Source organism: Oncorhynchus mykiss, chromosome 30, assembly GCF_057628025.1.
Source record: "Oncorhynchus mykiss isolate SJ-2025 chromosome 30, ASM5762802v1, whole genome shotgun sequence".
NCBI classification, from domain to species: Eukaryota; Metazoa; Chordata; class Actinopteri; order Salmoniformes; family Salmonidae; genus Oncorhynchus; species Oncorhynchus mykiss.
In genome coordinates, this window is record NC_143051.1 from 34732023 (window position 1) to 34747372 (window position 15350).

Below are 15350 nucleotides of genomic sequence, written 5' to 3' on the forward strand. Positions count from 1 at the left end.
GGCTGTGTCTGTCCATAAAAACAGGTAAGTTACTCATCGGGGCTTAAATAATGGGTTATAGGCCCAAACATATTCTAAATTATAAATACAGTATAGGACTCATCTGTCAAAGAGACAGCATGATTCCCTGTTAAAATAAAGGTTAAATAAAATAAATACATGCCAAGACATACTAATTGTGATGCATCTACTCTGCAACATGTAAAATAATGACATGCAATTGATCTGTAACCTCTCGCTCTGCCTGCCACTTCTTTCAATAGGCTTTCCATCTTCACGTTGGTGGGTGGATGCCAGACATGGATCAATTACCCCCAATGTCCCCTCACATTGAACCACTTCAATAGTTCTTGTTCTAGTGCAGTATTTTACATTTTCTTCTGAGACTTGAGTCCAGCAGTATTAGTGTTTGATGGGTAATAATAGCCGTGTTTTATGCCAAAGGGTTGACTGCACTCACCTAACATGTAATGTCCCCTGTGTAGGGGTGGCAGGTAGTCTAGTGGTTAGAGCATTGGACTTGTAACGGAAAGGTTGCAAGATCAAATCCCTGAGCTAAAGGTAAACATCTGTCCTTCTGCCACTGAACAAGGCAGTTAACCCACTGTTCCTAGGCCGTCATTGAAAATAAGAATTTGTTCTTAACTGACTTGCCTAGTTAAATAAAGGTAAAATATTACAAACTAGTAATGTCAAAACATTTCTTTAATAATGCAATTGCTCATCGGTTACTATTGGATGCTATTAGTGGATGTGATTTGAAATCTCTTGTGTGGTCTGACAGTCAATCTTTTTCATATAATTATTTTGCAAATGTATGTTTCCTTGTGTGAACAGCCTCTTCGGACTCTTTCAATTTTGAAAATGTTTCTAGGTGTACTAGTAATGTAAATCATTTAGATGGTATTGAAATATTGATTGCTTGTCACAAACTGTGATCCATTGCGCTTTACAAGACACTTCCAGCAGTTGCAGTATTTTCAGTCTCTCTGACCATTCCAGCTTGTTTTGCTCTTATTTTGGGACAGTTTCTACAGTGAACTGTAGATGGAGACAAACAGATTTATTCTCAGGTCCCCACAAGGAGAGTATGTATATTATGTACCAGTAGACCTGTTTGGACTGACACTCTTATTCAACCAAATCACACAGCATACATTTAAACACACTGAAGAACTTACATACATACACACAATGCATATTCCATCGCAGAGATACACCAATGCAAGTGTGTATGGTGACTATTGTGCCTACTACTTTGTGTAGATAGATATTCATAATTGTACTCTATTTTCTAGGTGATGTGTATGATCACAATTCAAATGCAAATAAGAGCAAATGGGAGCTTTTTAAACGACTTAAACAAAACATCATTAGCTTTATATTGAGAGGGCTCAAATGAAGTTTAATGCTATCTTATTCAGAGGATACCGTCAGTCAACTCATATTCTGTAAACCTGGCAAGACGTATTTAGTACAATCATACTTAAAAACAACAGGCTTAATAGAAGGCATGGGCTCTCCTGGAAGAAGAGAAAATAGATTTGTCCTGTCAAATGTAGATTTAAAAAAAAACTTGTAGTCTATAAGAGGGCAACTCTGGTCCAGGAGGGCCAGCCGCTGTGTGTGCAGAGTTTTGTTCTAGCTCAGAATCAACACCTGATTTAATTAATTAATGATGGTCTTCAATTTAATCATGGCCTAAAATGAGAACATGATTAGTCTAATCCGGTATTTAAGAGCTGGAACAAAAGTCTGCAGTCTGTGGACTGCCGGGAGCAGAGTTAACCTGCCTATATAGCCTGTCCTGCCCGGGCTTGTTTGTTCCATGTTCCATTGTTGTGATCTAATTGCCAGCTCTTTTCATACTCCTCACTATATTTATCATGGCATGTATCTGACATACAGACAGATGGATGGCATGGCCATTAGATCGCTTTGGCACCGCTCCGTCCTGGCATAAACCATGACTTTAACCTCTCCTCCCTCTGTCTCTTCGTCAATCAAAAGATCCCTTCATTAGCACGGTCGGCCCACCACCCACTAGGCCTAAACCTCAGGGCACTCTTTAAAATAGGAATGGATGGACAAAACAAGTGGGGGTGAATGTGTGTCAGGCCAGGGAGATCACAATGGATAAGGTGTGTGTGGAGAAAGTGGAATGTGAGGACTAGACTATAGCTGAAGAGTGGCACTATGCCATCCTGTTTTAAGGGGATCTGGAGCTATGCCTCTGTCAGTAGGTGTTCTGGTCATCTGAACTTTTAAGTAGTTTGATTTAATTCACAGGTTAATTGGGGGACTGATGTAAACACATGTCTTGGCGCCAGTCTTTCCAGAGATCTCTCTTGATGTGGTTGAGAAAATTGAATCAATGTTAAAGGTATTTCAGTATCTGGCATCATTTAAATTAAATTCAAACAACTTCATTTTCCCCCTTATTACTTCTAGAAGTGATATAGTGGGGCTTCACACATACAGCGCATTCAGAAAGTATTCAGACCCCTTGACTTTTTCCTCATTTTGTTACATTACAGCCTTATTCTAAAATGTATTAAATATTTTTTTCCCTCATCAATCTACACACAATACCCCATATCACATTAACATAAGTATTCAGACGCTTTAATTTGTTGAAGCACCTTTGCAGATCCTCTCAAGCTCTGTCAGGTTGGATGGGGAGCGTTACTGCACAGCCATTTTCAGGTTTCTCCAGAAATGTTTGATCGGGTTCAAGTCCGGCCTCTGGCTGGGCCACTCAAGGACATTCAGAGACTTGTCCCGAAGCCACTCCTGTGTTGTCTTGGCTGTGTGCTTAGGTTCGTTGTCCTGTTGGAAGATCAACCTACACCCCAGTCTGAGATCCTGAGCACTCTGGAGCAGGTTTTCATCAAGGACCTCTCTGTACTTTGCTCTGTTCATCTTTCCCTCCATCCTGACTAGTCTTCAAGTCCCTGCCGGTGAAAAACATCCCGACAGCATGATGCTGCCACCACTATGCTTCACCGTAAGGATGGTGCTAGGTTTCATCCAGACGTGACGCTTGGTATTCAAACCAAATAGTTCAATATTGGTTTCATCAGACCAAAGAATCTTGTTTCTCATGGTCTGAGAGTCTTTAGGTGCCTTTTGGCAAACTCGAGTGGTCTGTCATGTGCCTTTTACTGAGGAGTGGCTTCGGTCTGGCCACTCTACAATAAAGGCCTGATTGGTGGAGAGCTGCAAAGATAGTTGTCCTTCTGGAAGGTTCTCCCATCTCCACAGAGAAACTCTGGATCTCTGTCAGAGTGACCATTGGGTTCTTGGTCACCTCCCTGACCAAGGCCCTTCTCCCCCGATTGCTGTTTGGCAAGTCGGCCAGCTATAGGAAGAGTCTTGGTGGTCCCAATCTTCTTCCATTTAAGAATGATGGAGGCCACTGTGTTCTTGGGGACCTTCAAAGCTGCAGACATTTTTTGGTACCCTCCCCAGATCTGTGCCTTGACACAATCCTGTCTCAGAGCTCTACGGATAATTTGTTCGACCTCATGGCTTGGTTTTTGCTCTGACATGCACTGTCAACTGTGAGACCTTTTAGAGACAGGTGTGTGCCTTTCCAAATAAATTTCGAGTCTCATAGCAAAGGGTCTGAATACTTATGTAAATAAGTCATTTTTGTTTTTTATTTTTAATAGATTTGATAACATTTAATTTGTCATTATGGAGAATTGTGTGTAGATTGATGAGGAAAAATATATATTTGATCAATTTTAGAATAAGGTTGTAATGTAACAAAATGTGGAAAAAGTGAAAGGGTCTGAATACTTTCCGAATTCACTGTAAAAACAAACAAGCCAATAATAGACAATAAATGGAGAAGAAACATAATCAGTATCCTCGATGCTATCTTTTATTGGTGTGCCCTTGAGCAAGGTACTTAACCCCTAAAACTGCACCAGAAGTGTATTTATTATAGAGGTATGTATTATACTACATACATACCTCTTTTGCTGTAAGAATGTTTGTATTCAGTTGATCAATGCAATTATGTTCACTGTGTGAAACACAAAGATTCAGACACACTTTGGCTGCATTTAAACAGGCAGCCCAATAATGACATTTTGCCAATAATTGGGCAAAAGATTGAAATTGGGATGCCTGAGTAAACACATCCTTCCTGGCTTAGATTCCACACACAGTGTTAAAATGAGTACTTTCTAACGTTCATAGGCCCATCTTTTTCAGTGTTGATAAATGAAAACCCCTTCACAGTGTTGCGTCCCTATAATACACTGACTGGGGGTGTTGAAAATTAACATTGTGCCAGTCAATTAAGCAATGACACTAAGCAATACAGGTTGGGTAAGGAAAAGGCCAGAGAAAACAAGGGAGAAGGAGAAAACGGGTTAACCAAATCAATAAAAACTTGACCGCTCAGAGGGCAATACTACAAAGCAGGATCAACTAGTTAGCCAGCTAACTTTGATAAACAACTAGAAATAACTATTGGTTTTCTGGTTCCATAAACTTAGGTATGTGTTTCTGGTTGTTGAGGCAATTAGACCATACCCATTTCAAGCTCATCTTTTTTTAAATATATATAAAAAGTTATTTCAGAAAATGTACGCAAGTTAGCTTGCTAACGTATTGATCCTGCATTGTAGTAAACCCCTCAGGTCCTAGTGATGAACAAAAGTAGACAAGATGTGGTGAAACCTCTGGCTATCAAGACCCATCCTTCTTTTATGTACAGCTATCATGGTTGTCAACCAGTGACCGTCATTATACTTATACCAACTCCAACGAAATTAGGGAAGTAATTAGCACTCTACCAACAAATATAATGCACATTTTCTTCCAGGCAGTTTCACCTGAGCAGGTGGTGGGCTTCGGCTTATAGGTCAGGTAAGCGCACTTAAGACCCCTGGACCAAAGACAGAGGGGCCAATCATCACTAACTCGTCTTAGTTCTGTGAGACCCAAGGACCTGAACGTTTAGCCCTTTCTAATTAGTAGAGAAGAATAGGTTACCTGTGTGTTGTCAGACCACCCTTTACTATTCTGTCTGTCTCTGTCTCGATAGCGGTTAAGTGTACATGATGGAAAGAGGGGGTTTATGAAAATCTTAAATAGTAACAGGAGCTCAACAAAAATAAGATCTACATCAACAAAGGAATCTTTGTTCACTGTTATGCTGCTCCCAAATCTGGTGATTTAATAAAGCTAACATGATGATTTAATAAAACTAACGTGGTCATTTACCTCAAAGGTGATTTGAATAAAGCTTGACGGTTTATTAAATAACCACATCCTGGCAACAAAGAAACAGTGAGCAGACATTTTTTTCTATATTACTGTACATAGTTTGACCAAATCCTCTAGGTGGGATCCCAACTGACTAAAGCACCTAAACCTAAAAGACGGACCTACAGTTGGCTATCTAGGAACTGCCAACCATGTGTTGAGAAATGGTTGCATGGCCCCTCTACACTAACCTCAGCTGATATCTGTGAAAACAGCTCATATCTGTAAGACAATTGTTGTTGTTTTCTTATTCAACTCAAGTGTTGACAACGGACAAGTCTTACTGATGGTGTTGAAGGTAAAGCTACAGACAATACCTACACAGCAGTCTACAGTATGGGGATAAAATGCTCATTGCAATAGGTTTAAAATAATGTAATTGTTTAAAGTTGTTTGTACTTGTAATTGTGTAACCGATGTGAAATGGCTAGCTAGTTAGCGGTGGTGCGCGCTAATAGCGTTTCGATCGGTGACTTCACTCGCTCTGAGACCTTGGACTAGTGGTTCCCCTTGCTCTGCAAAGGCCGCGGCTTTTGTGGAGCGATGGGTAACGATGCTTCGAGGGTGACTGTTGATGTGTGCAGAGGGTCCCCGGTTCGAGCCCAGGTTGGGGCGAGGCGAGGGACGGAAGCTGCTATACTGCTACAATTGCATAAAATATATATTGTGTGTGTAGACGTGGATTGATGGAGAAACAAAAATGTGCAGATAAGAAGTTAATTTGGGTGTGTTTGGGGCTCAGCACCTTAACAATCCTGTATAATTGACTTAGCCCAGACGGCAGGTGTAGCAGGATCCCCTTTTCTCTCTGCTGACCGTATGAGTAAATCCAAACTAGCCTTAAACTAAGCCTCTGTATTGACATTGAGGGGGTTATGGTTTAAGGTTGTGTGAGGTTGATTCTGGTCATCAAGTATCATATGGTTGTACAGAGATGGGGGAGGGGCTGTGGTTAGGGTCTCAGGCAGTATGGAGGAGGGATAAGCATCAAGCTCTGTTTTAGCTTCTAAGATGTAGTACTTGTCCCCTGAACAGATCCTCTGACATTTCTACACACAAACCTTTTACCCAGAAATGGGCGATGCTTATATCAAGGGCTCTCAGCCATAGGATAATGAAACACTTTATAACATGAGCTAACTAAGCCAAAAAATGTAATGTTCAATCAAAAAAATCTTGACGTTCCATTAGACACCGAAAATCTCAAAAGTAATTGCATTGGTGCCTCTGTCCTGCTATGGAGACTCAGGTAGCATTATTGTGACCTGGAGGCAGGTGTAATTTGTTTTGACTCAGCGATAGTGTCAATGTCCCTGCGGTGCAGATTCATTCTGGCACTGATACCACTCCACTGCAGCGCATGACCGTATTCACCGGACCCATAGTCAGCTCTCCATCACTTAGGTAACCAGTTGTATACCGAGGAAGGCCAGAATTAATGAGCGGTAAACAATTAAACATGACCTAGTACTGAGGTTAAACTAAAAGTGTGTAGGAGGGAGGGAGGGAGGGAGGGATAAACAGTGTCTTAAAGACTTAAAGACACATCTCGGTGTGTCCTGGGCTGCAGGTCATGATGTACGTAACACTCACTGTGCGATTATCTCCCATGCTGTCTGAAAGTAAATGTGTCAATTGTTCAGACATGCAAAGGATGTTGAATACTAAAATCGTGAATAATGTTTAAGGCCAAATGAAAATGTTTTTTTTAAACCTACCATTTCTTATATGGCCCTTCGAGCTGGATATATGCTAAAGAAGGACAGTGAGTTTACCCACCCTGTAGGGATCATGGTGAAGCGTACAATACTGCCAACCAATATCTGAACAGTCAGTGTAAATGTGACCAATGGTAAACACCACATACTGTATTTTGCTGGGTTTAGTGGTGGTTTACATTCAGTACCAGTCAAAAGGTTGGACACACCTACTTATTCCAGGGTTTTTCTTTATTTTGTCCATTTTTACATTGTAGAATAATAGTGAATACATCGAAACTATGAAATAACACATATGGAATCATGTAGTAACCAAAAAAGTGTTAAACAAATGAAAATATATTTCATATTTGAGATTCTTCAAAGTAGCCACCCTTTGCCTTGATAACAGCTTTGCACACTCTTAGCATTCTCTCAAACAGCTTCATGAGGAAGTCACCTGGAATGCATTTCAATTAACAGGTGTGCCTTGTTAAAAGTACATTTGTGGAATTTCTTTCCTTCTTAATGTGTTTGAGCCAATCAGCTGTATTGTGACAAGGTAGGGGTGGTATACAAAAGACAGCCCTGTCCATTTTATGGCAAGAACAGCTCAAATAAGCAAAGAGAATTGAGAGTCCATCATTACTTTAAGACATGAAGGTCAGTCAATCTGGAAAATGTAACAAACTTTGAAAGTTTCTTCAAGTGCAGTTGCAAAAACCATCAAGCGCTATGATGAAACTGGCTCTCATGAGGACCGCCACAGGAAAGTAAGACCCATAAGTTCATTAGAGTTAACTGCACCTCAGACTGCAGCCCAAATAAATGCTTCACAGAGTTCAAGTAACAGATACATCGCAACATCAACTGTTCAGAGGAGACTGCGTGAATCAGGCCTTCATGGTCGAATTGCTGCAAAGAAACCACTACTAAACGACACCAATAATAAGAAGAGACTTGATTGGTTTTGCACTTAGTGGGACTACAATTTGTTTTTCAACAGGACAATGACCCAACACACCTCCAGGCTGTGTAAGGGCTATTTGACTATTTGGCTTCCACAATCATCCAACCTCAACCGAGTTGAGATGGTTTGGGATGAGATGTCATCAAGGCAAAGGGTGGCTATTTTGAAGAATCTAAAATGTAAAATGTATTTTGATTTGTAACACTTTTTACTACACGATTCCATATGTGTTATTTCATAGTTGTGATGTCTTCACTGTTATTCTACAAAGTAGAAAATAGTAAAAATAAAGAAAAACCCTTGAATGAGTAGGTGTGACCAAACCTTTCACTGGTACTGTATATTAAAAAAAGCCTAAATCCTTCTCAACAAACCAAGTCTGTGTGAACTGTAAATGAGAACAAGCTGCTGCTGATTTTCCAGTTGGCACCAGTCCTTAGGCTCTAATCTTCTTTAAGCTCCATGTTTACAGTTGACATGTGATTTAGTGGTTTTTGTACCACCATTCTTCTCTCCAAAATGTTATTTTGATTGCTTACAAGCCATGGGAACACAATGAGATTTAATCAAAACTAAGGCTCAGATGGGAAGCATATTTATAAATGGTAGATACTAACATTTGAAATCCCTCGAAACCAACATATTTTCCCTGTCTTAAAATGTTCATGTTAATGGTATATGATTATTTCATACATTTACATTGTTCAGGAAAGAATGCGTTTTTGACAACGTTTCGGAGCGATACGTATTCTTTATCCTTACCTGAATGCGTTTTTGAAGAATGCGTTTTTGACAACGCTTCGGAGCGATACGTATTCTTTATCCTTACCTGTAAAGATTACAACTTGATTGTTTCAAAGTACAACCATCAATGTTCCACAGTAATCTCTCGTTTAAAATGTTCCCATATAAACTTAATCAGGCCTGGGATATGGTTTTGTGAGAAGATTAAAAAGAACAAGATTGGGATGTTCTAAGGATATGTTCTCACTGCAGTGATCTGGTGTTTATAGTTGATGTAGGGTGAAAGAATTTCCATGGCATCCTTTCACAAACACTTTACAACAGCAAACCGCTTGTATTGAGCGTAATTCCAAAAGTGAATGTGGATTAAATGGTTCCATGTTTTTTGACGTAGTCGGCACGATTTGTTTCACATGTTTGTCAGTAAATATAATAGATGCCTGTCCATTTTAATAACTGGGCATCGGCACCCATTTCAGCAACAAACAAAAAAACTGTTTCAAATAAACACCAGGTCTAAATGAATTGTTTACGAGATTACCATGGACACAGCTCTGATATTCCCATGGTCATATGCATTAAATTTTTTTTTACAAAATGCTGTCATTGTTGCTAGCCATCGCGCTACCAAAAATAAAACACCGGTATCGTTCTTCAGGGTGTTGAAGCGCGAAATGGGGGGGGGGGGGGGGGGGGGGTGATAGGCAGTCCAGTCGTTGATCTGCGATGGATTTGTTATTATAATGTTTATACTGGTCACAATAAACAGTGTGGTAATCTCTTCAAAATTGTATGGAGCAAAAGCTATACCATATTTAGTCCCTCCCTGATATTTGACTGATTATAAACTATGCCCCTTGTGTATCCAACAGGCTATTTTCAAGATAATTCCTTAACACAGGCTGAGCTTCCCAACAATGATAACACACCGGAGAAGAGGGCCAACAAACTCTGGACATTCTTAGAGAGAAAAAAAGACAATGGTGAGAATAATCAAGTCTTGTTTAATGTGATTTGACATTGTAACTGTAATATAAACCTGATGATGATGCTTCCTATCTGTTTCTTTCTCTTGCTCTCTCTCCCCACCTCAGAGCGAGTTACAGAAGGAGAGTTCATCATGGGTGTGATGAGGATGCGCTTCGCCTCATTCATATGCTAATAAATGCTGCTAATAAATTCGGTTGCCTCCTGTCTACATTCCTAGCTTGGTCCCAGATCTGTTTGACCATAAGACCATAGGCGTTGACAATAGGAGTTGGCAAGACAGCACAAACAGATCTGGGTTCAGGCTCCTACATTCCACAATCCCTACCGCTATCCTCAATCATACCGCAGGAAGTATTTTGTTTTAATCCCAGTCTAATGTCAAGAATTGATCAGACCTGGGTTCAAATAGTATTTTTTTCTTCTTCAAGTACTTTAACTGTGCTTGATTGTGAAAACATACTATTTGAACCCAGGTCTGATTCTAAAGTGTATTGTGGACCAGAAAGAGATTTGAAGGACATCTATAAGAAAATATGAACATGTACATGTCCAAGTCAATGTAACACTCACTGACTTATGTTATGATGTACATGATTTATTGTGCAATTGCCACATACTGAAGTGTATACTTTATACTATACACTGAGTGTACAACCATTAAGAACACCTTCCGGATATTGAGTTGCACCCTCCTCCCTTTCGCCCTCAGAACAGCCTCAATTCGTTGGGACTTTACAAGGACTCTACAAGGTGGCGAAAGCATTCCATCGGGATGCTGGCCCATGTTGGCTCCAATGCTTCCCACAGTTGTGTCAATTTAGCTGGATGTCCTTTGATTGGTGGACTGTTCTTGATACAGACGGGAAACTGTTAAACTTGAAAAACCCAGCAGTGTTGCAGTTCTTGACTCAAACTGTTGTGCCTGGTACCTACTACCATACCCCATTCAAAGGTCTTTAATATTTTGTCTTGCCCATTCACCTTCTGAATGGCACACATACACAATCCAAGCCTCAAGGCTTAAAAATTATTCTTTAACCTGTCTCCTCCCCTTCATCTACACTGATTGAAGTGGATTTAACAAGTGACATCAATAAGGGATCATTGCTTTCACCTGGTCAGTCTATGTCATGGAAAGAGCAGGTGTTCATAGTGTTTTTGTGCAATCAGTGTGTACTGTATACTAGTCTTGCACAAATTTAGAAGGTTGTCTGTCAGAAGTATTACAATGTAACCGATGGGTTAGACGATACTCTTCTCGTCAATTATCTTGAAAAAACGTATACTTATACTGGAAATCAACCAATCCTCCATCTTTAAGACAATGCAAAATCATATGCTTGATTTTCTAAATATTGAGCATGGGCGACGGAGAGGAACAAAATGGTGCAATTTGAGGACATGTGTCGGAGAGTAGTGCAGGTACTGGAGATGTTGTTGTTGTAAAGTAGAAAGAAACTTGGTCAAAATTGTTGAAACTACTTTACTCAGAATGTGCCACTGTTATTGAAGGATAAGGATTATTGTGCTTTTCAATTTGTTTCTTTGACTTAATGTTACCCTCTGAAACTTTATAGAAGTGCAAACGCTTCGACTGAAAGTATTGCTGAACTAGTGTTTTCTCTGTCTGTTGGAGCATGGTTCTAGCATTTAAAGTCTCACTCGTTTAATGTGCAAAACTTTTCTTTTGATAAGATATTGACTTTATGAAAGATTTGTCATGAACTTTATATTCCATTAGCTTCAAGCTTCATTAGATAAAAATGTCTCTTTAACAGTTCTTAGAGAGCTGGGGTGTATGGGAAGGCAAAATCAAATCTGTCTATCAGATGATTATTTGACTTTGTGTTTGATTGTGTTATTTGTGTTTCCCCCCTCTGTTTTTGTAAATAATTTGTTTTCAGTTTTGATTCTAAATAATTATTGTGAGATAAAGCATTTCACTTCAAGAAAAGTTATTTTAACGGTTGATACATGATTAAAATAAATTGCTATTTTCTGATTGGAAATGTCAACATTACATTTAAAATCGATCCATACAACATATAAACTCTTGCCAAATACATTCCGTACAGTATTGTCATACTACTTACATTGCTGATCATATAGGCTACTGTTGCATAATTCCTATCCTTATTTTTTTATTTACATTCTCTGTAATTTACTACATACACTACATGACCAAAGTATGTGGACACCTACTCGTTGAACTTCTCATTCCTTGTTCAGTTTAAGGTGATACACAGGTTACATTACTCACAACTGCATCAAATATTCCCAGAATTCCTATCGGACCTTGCAGTCATAGCAGATAATATTCACATTTTTGGTGACTTTAATATTCACATGGAAAAGTCCACAGACCCACTCCAAAAGGCTTTCGGAGCCATCATCGACTCAGTGGGTTTTGACCAACATGTCTCCGGACCTACTCACTGCCACAGTCATACTCTAGACCTAGTTTTGTCCCATGGAATAAATATTGTGGATCTTAATATTTTTCCTCATAATCTTGGACTATCGGTCCACCATTTTATTATGTTTGCAAACGCAACAAATAATCTGCTCAGACCCCAACCAAGGAGCATCAAAAGTCATGCTGTAAATTCTCAGACAACCCAAAGATTCCTTGATGCCCTTTCAGACTCCCTCTGCCTACCCAAGGAAGTCAGAGGACAAAAAACAGTTAATCACCTAACTGAGGAACTCAATTTAACCTTGCACAAGACCCTAGATGCAGTTGCACCCCTAAAAACATTTGTCATAAGAAACTAGCTCCCTGGTATACAGAAAATACCCGAGCTCTGAAGCAAGCTTCCAGAAAATTGGAACGGAAATGGCGCCACACCAAACTGGAAGTCTTCCAACTGGCTTGGAAAGTGTCATGACTTCCGCCAAAGTCGTCTCCTCTCCTTGTTCGGTCGACGTCACCGGCTTTCTAGCCATCGCCGCTCTATTTTTCATGTATCCATTTGTTTTGTCTTGTTCCCTGCACACCTGGTTTTCATTCCCCAATCAACTCATATGTATTTATTCCTCTGTTCCCCATCATGTCTTTGTGTCGGATTGTTTGTTGTTACGTGTTCTGTATATTGTGGATATTTTTACGCGCTATACTATTGTCTATGTTCCTTGTTTGGGCACAATTTGTTATTTTTGTGCGTTCAGCCCTCAATGCTGCTCGATCATCCTATTTTTCCAACCTAATTGAGGAAAATAAGAACAATCCGAAATGTATTTTTGATACTGTCGCAAAGCTAACTAAAAAGCAGCATTCCCCAAGAGAGGATGGCTTTAACTTCTAGGTTAGATTACTGCAATGCTTTACTTTCCTTGCTACCCAAGTAAAGCACTAAATAAACTTCAGTTAATGCTAAATACAGCTGCTAGAATCCTAACTAGAACCAAAAACTTTGACTAGAACCAAAAAATCCCCACACTGGCTTCCTGTTAAGGCAAGGGCTGATTTCAAGGTTTAACTGCTAACCTACAAAGCATCACATGGGCTTGCTTCTACCTATCTTTCCGATTTGGTCCTGCCGTACATACCTACACGTACGCTACGGTCACAAGACGCAGGCCTCCTAATTGTCCCTAGAATTGTCCCTCCTAATTGTCCCTAGAAGCAAACAGCTGGAGGCAGGGCTTTCTCCTATAGAGCTCAATTTTTATGGAATGGGCTGAGTCACTGGCTTACTGGTGTTTTTCTTTGCCGTCCCTAGGAGAGGTGCTTCACTTGAGTGGGTTGAGTCACTGACGTGGTCTTCCTGTCTGGGTTTGCGCCCCCCCTTGGGTTGTGCTGTGGTGGAGATCTTTGTGGGCTATACTCGGCCTTGTCTCAGGATGGTAAGTTGGTGGTTGAAGATATCCCTCTAGTGGTGTGGGGGCTGTGCTTTGGCAAAGTGGGTGGGGTTATATCCTGCCTGTTTTTCCCCGTCCGGGGGTATCATCGGATGGGGCCACAGTTTCTCCTGACCCCTCCTGTCTCAGCCTCCAGTATTTATGCTGCAGTAGTTTATGTGTCGGGGGGCTAGGGTCAGTCTGTTATATCTGGAGTACTTCTCCTGTCTTATCTGGTGTCCTGTGTGAATTTTAGTATGCTCTCTCTAATTCTCTCTTTCTTTCTTTCTTTCTTTCTTTCTCTCTCTCTCACTCTCTCACTCTCAATCTCTCTCTCTCTCGGAGGACCTGAGCCCTAGGACCATGCCTCAGGACTACCTGGCATGATGACACCTTGTTGTCCCCAGTCCACCTAGCCGTGCTGCTGCTCCAGTTTCAACTGTTCTGCCTGTGTCTATGGAACCCTGACCTGTTCACTGTGATTACTATTATTTGACCATGCTGGTCATTTATGAACATATTGGCCATTTACTGTTATAATCTTCACCCGGCACAACCAGAAGAGACTGGCCACCCCTCATAGCCTGGTTCCTGGGGTTTTAGGCTGTTTTTCTGTACAGCACTTTGATATATCAGCTGATGTAAGAAGGGCTATATAAATACATTTGACGATTGAAATTTGATGATTGTTTGGTTCAGTTGATGGGAATAACCAGGAAGGGAAGGCTGTCTCTCTGTCGTCTATTAGCCAAAAGGCTCATATTGCAATTTCGGAAATTGGAGACTGTACCTAGGGAAAGGAAAGGGAAAGGGGGATAACTAGTCAGTTGTCCAACAATGTATTCACCTGAAATTTGTCTACCCCTGTGAATCAGAGAGGTGCGGGGGGCTGCCTTAATCGACAAACACGTCTTCGGCGCCCGGGGAAATCGACCTAAATTTGCCATCCCGTTCAACACTACAATGAATGTCAATGTTTGTTTCTCTTGTCTTCTTTTTTTATTGGAAAATAATAAACATATTTAAAAAAATAACATCTCATTCTAAAATCATGGGCATTAATATGGAGTTTGTCCCCCCCCCCCCACCCCGTGGACTTGCGTCCATTCAGCCACAAGAGCATTAGTGAGGTCGGGCTCTGATGTTGGGTGATTAGGCCTGGCTCGCATTCATCCTATAGGTGTTGATGGGGTTGAGGTCAGGGCTCTGTGCAGGCTAGTCAAGTTCTTCTACACCGATCTCGACATACCACTTCTTCATGGACCTCGCTTTGTGCGGGGCATTGTCATGCTGAAACAGGAAAGGGCCTAACCCAAATTGTTTCCACAAAGTTGGAAGCACAGAATCATCTATAATGTCAGCAATCTCTCTCGCATTAAGATTTCCCTTCACTGGAACTAAGGAGCCAAGCCGAACCATGAAAAACAGCTGCAGACCATTATTCCTCCTCCACCAAACTGTACAGTTGGCATTCTACATTGGGGCAGCTAGCGTTCAAACCCAGATTCGTCCGTCCGACTGCCAGGTGGTGAAGTGTGATTCATCACTCCAGAGAACGTGTTTCCTTTGCTTCAGAGTCCAATGGCGGCAAGCTTTACACCACACCAACGCTTGGCATTGCGCATTGTGATCTTAGACTTGTGTGCAGCTGCTCAGCCATGGAAACCCATTTAATGAAGCTCCTGACGGAACAGTTATTGTGCTGACGTTGCTTCCAGAGGCAGTTTGGAACTCGGTAGTGAGTATTGAAACCGAGGTCAGATGATTATATACGCACTTCAAACACTCGCTGGTCCCATTCTGTATACTTGTGCGGCCTACCACTG